We start from the raw sequence: 9,497 nt of genomic DNA, 5'->3' as shown, positions 1-9,497 counted from the left end.
CAAACTGCGGCTGCAATAGTGTCAAGGGGCTAGGTAAAGTTGCAGTCCTTGACATTCTCCCCCATTTGTTTTGGCGACGTCCTCGGTGCCATCAATGCATAATATGCTTCAATTAATGATTTGAAGGCTCCGAGATCTTTTCCTCTTTCCCAAGTATTCTCCTCGCTACTGCATCCCATCCATTTGATCAAGTACTCCTGATGATCTTTTCTAGAAGTTCGAGTGATTCAATGGTCAAGAATAGCTTCAGCAACCTTCTTTCCAGCTTTCTTCAATTCAAACACAGGTCGCTTTGGCTCATTTCTAGATGCGTCCTCCTTCTCCGCAAAGTATGGATTCAACATACTAACATGAAGGACCTTGTGAATTTTACACCATGAAGGGAGTTCAACTCTGTATGCAACTCTTCCAATCCTCTTCACGATGGGTAATGGTCCAATGTATTTTGGCGACAATCTTGAGTCCTTCCCTCTTGTTGGTTTGTAAACATTTTTTTCGGGAAGCTTAACCATTACCAGATCTCCAACATTGAATTCAATGGAACGACGCTTTAGATCTGCAGCCTTTTTATACCATTTTTGAGCTTTCTCAAGATAACTCCGAGCAATTTCAATGTTTCGTTTCCACTCTTGAGAAAAGTTCTTTGCTTGAGGGGACTTGGTACTTCATTCGATATCCACTGTATGAGGAAGTAGGGGTTGCTGGCCAGTAACAATCTCAAAATGACTCTTATTGGTAGAAGAGCTCTTTTGGACATTGAAACAAATTTGGATCGCATTCAAAAGTTTTACCCAGTTTTTCTGCGAAGTAGAGATAAAGTACCGAAGATATTCTTCTAGCTTAGAATTGAAGTGCTCCGTCTGTTCGTCAGATTGTGGGTGAAAACTAGAACTCATGCTCAAAGTTGAACCAAGAAATTTGAACAACTCAGTTCAAAATATGCCAGTGAAATGAGGATCTCGATCACTGACGATGTCCTTAGGCAGCCCCCAGTATTTGACAATATGTTTGAAGAAGAGTTGAGCTGTCTCTTCCGCAGTTACATACTTAGGCGCTGCAATGAAAGTTGCATATTTTGATAGAAGGTCCACCACGACAGTGATAGTGCCAAAATCCTCAACTTTTGGCAACCCAATAATGTAGTCCATCGATACACTTTTGAATGGCTGGGTTGGGACAGAAAGGGGCTCCAGCAAGCCCGCATTTTTCTGATGATCTGCCTTATCTTGTTGACAAATAAGATAGGTTTTTACATATGTTGCAATGTCGTCCCGCATTTGAGGCCAGTAATATGCACGTTGCAGTAGTGCACAAATGCGTTTCTCTCCGGGATGCCCTGCCCAAATTGTGTCATGACATTTTGTAATTAGTGATTTCCTCAGATCTCCGCCCTTAGGAGCATATAGGCGGTCTCTCTTTATCTTCACTAGTTCTCCATCGAGCCAGAACTGTTGAGTTTTACTCTGCTTGATGAGGTCGACCAAATATTGGGTAGCCGGGTCCTTTTCCATAAGTGCCCGAATTTGGTCTCTAGTGTTTGTGGAGACTGCGCTCCCTGAAAGAGTAACTACGGAGCAGATGGTAACTAAATCGGCCTGTCGACTAAGAGCATCAGCAACATGATTACTAGAGACAGGACGATACTCTAACATAAAATTGAACTCTGAAAGGAATTCCTGCTAACGAGCCTGTTTGCTCGATAGTTTTGGTTGGGATATAAAGTGACTAATTGCAGTGTTATCTGTTTTCACAATAAATGGAGACCCAAGTAGATAGTGATGCCATCCTCTGAGACAATGGACCACTGCCAACAATTCCTTTTCATGTGTCGAGTAACGACGTTCTGTCTGATTTAACTTTCGGCTCTCATATACTACCGGATGTCCTTCTTGCATGAGGACTCCACCAAGTGCAAATTCTAAAGCATCTGTATGAACTTCAAATGGTTTAGCCATATCTGGTAAGGCTAAAACTGGGTTCGTCCACATGGACTTCTTCAACCTTTCAAAAGCAACTTGACATTGGGATGACCAATCCCAATCCTTATCCTTATTTGTCAATTCAGTAAGTGGCAGTGCAATTTTTGAGTAGCCTTTCACAAATCTTCGATAGTAATTGCATAACCCAAGAAATGAATGTACATCATGTACAGTTTTTGGTGGTTGCCAATCTTTGATAGCTGTAACCTTCTTTGAATCCATGCGAATTTTACCTTGTTCAATGATGTAACCCAAGAAACTGATAGATGTCTGAGCAAATGAGCATTTAGACGGCTTAGCATAAAGTTCATTCTCCCGTAGCCGATTAAAAACTTGCCTCACATGCTGGACATGTTTCTCCAATGTCTCGCTATAGATTACTATGTCATCCAAGTATACCATGACAAAATCATCTAAGAACCCGTGAAGTACCTGATTCATCATAGTACAAAATGTTGCTGGAGTGTTTGTCAAACCAAAAGGCAATACTTTAAATCAAAGGCTCCATATATGGTTACCACCGTAGTCTTTGCTTCGTCTCCTCCTTGATCCGAACTTGCTAGTATTCGGACCTAAGATCAATTTTTGTGTAATACTTCGTCCGACTCGGTCGATCGAAGCAATCCGCAACCAGTGGGATATGATAGTTATTCTTTACAGTAATCTTGTTCAAGGCTCGATAGTCGCAGCACATTCTAAGAGAACCATCGGCCTTTTTCTGAAACAATACAGGAGCTCCGTATGGCGACTTCGCAAGCACAATGATTTCACTCTCCAACATTTTACCAATTGTTTCCTAAGCTCTTTAAGCTCAGGCTGAGACATACGGTATGGTGCCCTGACGGGAGGTTTGGCACCGGGAATAAGTTCAATCTCATGATCAATCGTCCTTCTTGGTGTTAATTTCTTTGGTAATTCTTCCGGCATGATATCCTCAAATTTCTGATTAAGCCTTTTAACGGGTTTCGAAATAGGACCATTCGCCTCCTCGATCTTCTCTAATCGTAGAGTGCACAAAAAAGAGGGTTCATTTCTCTTGAAACCCTTGCTAAATTGCATGACTGATATTCTTCTCTCCCATCCTCCCAACCTGTGTAGGGATGACACACGGCTTATTACCCATCATCATTAACGAATCGGAATATGGCAACACTGCTTTCTTAGTGTTCCGAAGAAATTCCAATCCTAGAATAAGCTTGAAATCATCCATCTGAACTGCAGATAAATTTGTCATTCCCTCGAAAGGACCTGCTTTGATCAACACCGATTTCGCCACTCCAGCAATTGGTTGAGCAACAGAGTTGATTGCTTTGACTTTTCCACTATCCTTTTCTAGAACAAGTCAGAGCCACTCTACTTCGATACATGCAAGGTAGTTGTGGGTAACACCAGTATCTACCATAGCCCTGATTGGCTTTCCATTGATTTTTACATCAATGTACATTAAGCCTTTAGCCCTACAAATTCGAGCCTTCACTTCTTCTATCCTTGTCTCTTTTAATAGGACATCATCATTTTCAGCAACCCGATGCTACAGTGTGTTGCACTTATGTGAAAATGTCCCAACTACATCCTTATCCTCTTCAGAGTCGGTCTCACTATGATAATTAGCATGTGGGGCCTCTTGCTTTGAACTTGACCCGCCACTTGCTAATTGACAATATGCATTCACCATCCGTTTCTGAGGACACTTCGACACCCGATGAGGTTCTTCACATAAAAAACACTTCAATTTGGGAGTGGCATCAGTTTGGCCCTCCATTGCTTTTCCTTTGTTCCAGTTGTTACTGTTGCTGTCGTTAAAATTTCCTTGACGACTATTATGATAGTTTCTCTGAAAGCCACGGGTGCTTTGATAGACTCCTTCTCTATTCTGAGAGTAACGCTCTCCCCCATTTGGGTTCGAGCTGGGTCTGTAAGATCTGTTACCACCTTCAATTGCTTGATTACTCCTCGAAGGTCGATCTTTTCTAGATTTTGTTGGGTAGTCGCTCAAGCATTCAGCGGCTCCCATGGCCATGCTCAAATCAGTAACCCTCTGTCTTTGAAGTTCCGTGCGTGTCCACGGTTTCAACCATTCCATAAAGGTGAAGAGCTTATCCTTTTTCTGACATATCTCGAATATTCAGCATATGTCCTGAGAAGGATTTCACATACTCCCTCATAGAGCTCGTGTGTTTCAACTCTTGAGTGCTCGTTGAGCCTGATACCCAACATTTTTCGGAAAAAACTGCGATCTGATCACTTCCTTGAGGAGATCCCAAGAATCAATTCGAATCCCGTGGGCTTGAATGTTAGCATATTTGGTTCGCCACCATAGTTTTGCATCTCCACCCAGATACATGGTAGTTGTGGTTACGTCTCTAGCTTCGCATACTCGGGTATAGGGCTTGTCCATTGCCCACCACACGTTGAAGTACTCTCAATTGAGCTCTCAACGCTTTCATTTCATGCTGCATATCAGGAATGATTGCAGTAGCTTCAGTCATTACTGCGCAAGCTCTTTGGCTTTCATCCAGTTGGATGTGTAATCCACGAATCTCGGATTCGGCCATCTCGACTTTTTCCTCGAGACCTTCCAAAGCATAGCACAACCTAGTAGTTGTCTCATCAAGCGCATCCACGCGCTGTTTCGTAGTACCCTTCTTTTGAGGCTCTACCACTTCAGTGGTGTGGGATGTAATTGGATCCATAGCTTTCTTATCGAGGGTCGTGAGCCGCAGCTCTGATACCAACTTTCACAAGGGTTCTTTCTTCTTGGCACAGAAAGGGACACCGTGCGACAGTAGTCTGCTCCGCTAGAGTACCTTTCGCCTTTTCTCGATCGCGTCGAGACGAAAGAAAATTTGATTACAATTTTGTAGAAAATTTACAATAGAGAATTTGAATACATTGAAAGTAAATTGAACATTGATTGATGAAAACTGAACATTACAATTGATGAAAGCAGAAAATTACAATTGCTGGTACAGGGGGCGGACACCAGTGAGCTTGAAAGGTTTTTGAATGACTAATACCCCCTATAATAGCATTCTGAACAAAAACATAAGTGACAGGAGTAGATGTTTAAAAGACGAGAAATCATACTAAACGTTTACCAATATCAGAGTTATTTACAACTGAAATAACTATTACAATGAAAAGAAAATTACAACTCAAACTTGAAATAATATTTACAATGTGCAGTCGAAATTGGGTAAACTGTGGCTGCGATAGTGTCAAGGAGCTAAGTAAAACTGCAGTCCTTGACACTCGGCCTCGAGATAAGGTTGCTATTGCAAATTTTAAAGATTTCCAACAGTTATATCTTCAGAAGTTTTTAAATTAACCAGAATGTAAGTTTTAAATACATCACATTAAGTTACCTTATTATTATTATTTTTTTTAAAAAAAATTGTACACAATAATTAACTATTGTACAATTTTAACTTTTATCATATGGTGTTTCACAAGTCCAGATAAAGGAGAAAGATCGTTACACCTTTAATTTTATTTTTCATTACACACTAACAAATTTGATTTTTCAAGTTTTTTGATTTTCATTTTTTTTTCTCAATTTCAACTAAATTTAAGACCGAGGAAGAATTAGGGGGTTTCATAAATTTGAGATTGCAGGAAGAATCATTGAAGAGGTGCTTAAATTTTTGTTTCAAAATTACTGCATGTTTCTAAAAGTCAGCATTTGAGGGTTTGGTAAAAAAATATATTTTATTGTTTCTCTACATAATTATTATAATTGACATTGAATAATTAATGATCTCTTTAGAATAATGATATTTGCAATTGCTCATTACAGCAGTTGTCCTTCTACGTGTCATATATGTGGTGGTCAGTAATTTGATGTATAAGGCATAAAAAACTACCACATTAATGTGTTAAATCACTAACCGCCACATGTATACTACGTAAAGTGACTACGACAGTAAGCGACTACAAATAACATTACTCATCTCTTTATGTTTCAGGGATGGAAAATTCCCATCCTGGATAATGTCCAATTGTCCATCTCCATATCCATTACAATTATATAATGGGCAAAAAGAAAATGTCGTGTTAAACAAATCTGTAAGTTGTGATATATATGGGTAACATTATTTATGAAAAAAAATCATTTTTGCTATACTTTTGTTTACCCACCCCACTCCTCACCCCAATTTTAAAAAGGGAAAAAACATGAACATGAACCAGTTTATCCAAAGCCAACTGCTTCTGTAACTAACTTGAAAACTCAAACTCAAAGAAAAACCATATATATTTGTGGGTAACTGAGATTTACCAATCACCACTAATTCCCCTTGAAATTAGGACTTTTCTCTCTCAAATCCTTTTCTTTTTTTACTCAGTCTTTCCGTTTTCACTAGCAAACTACAGTTTTTTCCCTTCATATTTTAAAATAGACCTGCATGCTTTGCACCGTCTGTAATTTTTGAAAATTCATTACCTGGAATTGATGCCTTGAGAATGAACCTTAAGAGTGGCACTGAAGAGGCCTGTGCCGCGTGCAAGTATCAAAGAAGAAGGTGCACTTCTGATTGTTCTCTTGCACCATATTTCCCTGCCGATCAGCCCAAAGTGTTTCAAAATGCACACAAACTTTTCGGAGTGAAAAATACATTGAAAATACTTAAACAGCTCGACCCTACTCAAAGAGTTATTGCCATGAAGTCAATTAAATACCAAGCCAACATGCGGGATAGGTTCCCTGTTTATGGATGTCTCGCAGAGATACAACTACTCTATTGCCAAATCCAAGCAGGTGAGGAGGAGCTTCTAGCAGTTCTTGCACAACTTGCATTTTATCGACAGAATCATCAAGAGCAGCAAGAGATCTCATCTACAAATGAGACTTTTTAGCAGTTACAATTAGGAGTCAGAGTCGCACCTCCTGAGAATTCCTTGTCACTTCTCCATCAGGAAATTTGCCAATCCTACAACGCTAATAATGGCAATCCTGCTAGCAAAATTAGTATTTTGGATTCCAAGGAAGATGATAACATGTTCAATAATTTATGGATTCAACATAACAATGTCAATTCAATTGCAATGCAATCACAGTTGAAAACTTCACATCCTCAATCTATTCAACAAGAAATGACTCAAGATTACGATGAAATACATCAGTTTTTTGATATCATCGATGACAGGCAATCCTATGTGGACTCCAAGGAAGCATATGAGTCAAGGTTCTAATTTTTATTTCAACTATGCAATTATGAAGCTAGACTGCTATGATTAAATTATGACATCCAATGGTTTAATTTAAAAATTGAACTTATGTGCAGCTCGGAATCATCAATGATAGATACAAGACATTCTATCGAGCTAATGGCTGAAAATGAACTGAAGAGTGCTGCTGCATGTTTCAGCCTTACCAATGTCAACTGATAAAGAAAATCAAATTAAAAAAGAGAGCAGCAGAATGGCTTGGCCTATTGTTTATAATTTCTTATTCACAGGCTTCGTAGGGCACGTTATTCATCTCTGTATAGTTTCTGCTTTTTCGTTTTCTGGAACTACAAATAGCTCATCATTGGTTCCATTAAAATAGATCTTCAAAGAGCCACCTGCAATGTGTGAATCATGTATTATAGCAAAAGTAGACACGTCTTATGATGTTTCTCTTTCTCAGTTAAGATTATTGTCGGAAAAAAATTCCGAATACAGAATTCAACTGAAGCACCAAAGATAGTGTGGGAATTTTCACGCTATTGCTTTGCACTGGTTCAGAATGACAGCTTCCAAGAAAGTAAGACGTGGAACAGAAAATTGCACTGGAAAAGAAAATTTAGGAGATAAATATACTTGTAGCAAACTTCTCTCTGCATACATGCACAAAAAGAGACCTTGGCATACCAGCATTGCATTTCATACAATGAAATTAATCAATGCCCAATTCCTTTCCAAGCCGGCACAAGTTACATTAAGGGCAATGATAGATTAGCCTGTAAAAATTCTCCTTATGTCAGTATCATTCAGAAGGGAAAATTTGAAAAAAAGAAAGAAAAATGAAGTATGTGACAATAAAAACAGGGGAGTCGAAAATAAATTATTCAAACTCAAGGTAGGGAAAATGGTGAATGGTCACAAGGATTGGTCATTCCCTCTGTCACGCCAATTCTTTTGTATGTTTATGCTTTGTTTCTGTTGGAATTTATTAGTGCAGTGGATGAACCGGATTCACACACACCGTATATGTAATTTAGATACTGGATTTATGCATATCGTACATGCAATATATTTTATATGCAGATTACCGTATTTACAATAACATACCGTATTTGCAACAGCTTACTATATTTGCACCAACTTATCGTATATGCAACAGCTTACCGTATATACAACAGTTTACCGTATTTGCACATATAGTCTTTACATATGTAGTGAGGTTAGATACCGTATTTTCATATACCGATTTTTACATTTACAAATACCGAAATTGCAGAACACCATATATGCACTTACCAAATCGAATGTTAGTAAAATTTTCCAGATTTTTATTTTTTAAACATAAATAGGCTCAGATTTGTATTTTTAACATAAGCAGAAAATAAACTTTAAAATATATGAAACACAAAAAAGAATATAAATGCATATGCATCTGCAAGTCGAACAAGTAAGATAAAAATTCGAGAGAAAAATAAATAAGAAATGAATTTTCAGCCTGAAGCCTGTGCGAGCACAGTTTCCTTAAAACAGATTTGCCCCCTCACCGTAAATATTTGAGATTTAATTCAAGTGTCCGTCTCTCAGAATACAACGGTAAAATCAGTAGGATTTGAGCACTACAGGTACTACTCCGGCGAACTAGTTAATATTTTAACAATATCACTACCAAGACGACGCTGACAGAAATTAAGATTATGTATGCAGACAGACCAACTTCACAGAGAATGATAGTGTGCCGACACAATTTTTCTCCTGTATTTCGTGTGTGTAAGAATTGCTGGAAAATGAGATTTAATATAAGTTAAATCTGCCCATTAACTCAATGGCAATAAATATTGGAATTACTTCAGTTTCTGCAGTAACCATTGGAATTTTATCAGTTTCAGAAACTCAAAAATCAGTTGGAGAAAGCAAAAATTGCAAAACGTGGACACTCCAAACGGGCTAATTTTTGCTCCGTTCGGTCCGACAGTCGTGTACGCAGGTCACACCCGCATACAAGTTCAAGGTCTGAAGGCTATTTTGATCCGTGATTTACATCCCTTGTGCGCACGTGGAGAGAGTTTTTATATTACACATGATTATACCATTCTAATGTGTAGCCATATATAAAGTGATTCTTGCTTTCATGATTTTTCTATGTGGGATAAACTCATTTTTCCTACATAAATCATCTTTTAATGGTCAACTTTGAGTTCCAATTTCTCATTCACCCGAGCTTCATTTTTGACAAGTAAATATACGATTTTGATTTCTCATAAAGGAGAACACAAATCAAATTTGATCTTCCCAATTGGACCAACGGATCCCATCGAAAATTGTGCCAAAAGTGAGCAATTTACTCATTTTTCC

The 9,497-nt window shown here is 38.4% G+C and overlaps 1 pseudogene; it reads left to right on the top strand.

The window, feature by feature from the left end:
• The first annotated feature begins 6,440 nt into the window (after window positions 1-6,440).
• On the top strand, window positions 6,441-7,364 carry LOC111366564 (annotated as a pseudogene).
• Window positions 7,365-9,497: the final 2,133 nt, after the last annotated feature.

This window comes from Olea europaea, chromosome 18 (genome assembly GCF_002742605.1).
Source record: "Olea europaea var. sylvestris chromosome 18, O_europaea_v1, whole genome shotgun sequence".
In the NCBI taxonomy this organism is placed as follows: domain Eukaryota; kingdom Viridiplantae; phylum Streptophyta; class Magnoliopsida; order Lamiales; family Oleaceae; genus Olea; species Olea europaea.
Note: the sequence above shows the minus strand (reverse complement) of the source record. Positions and strands in the feature narration are given on the sequence as shown.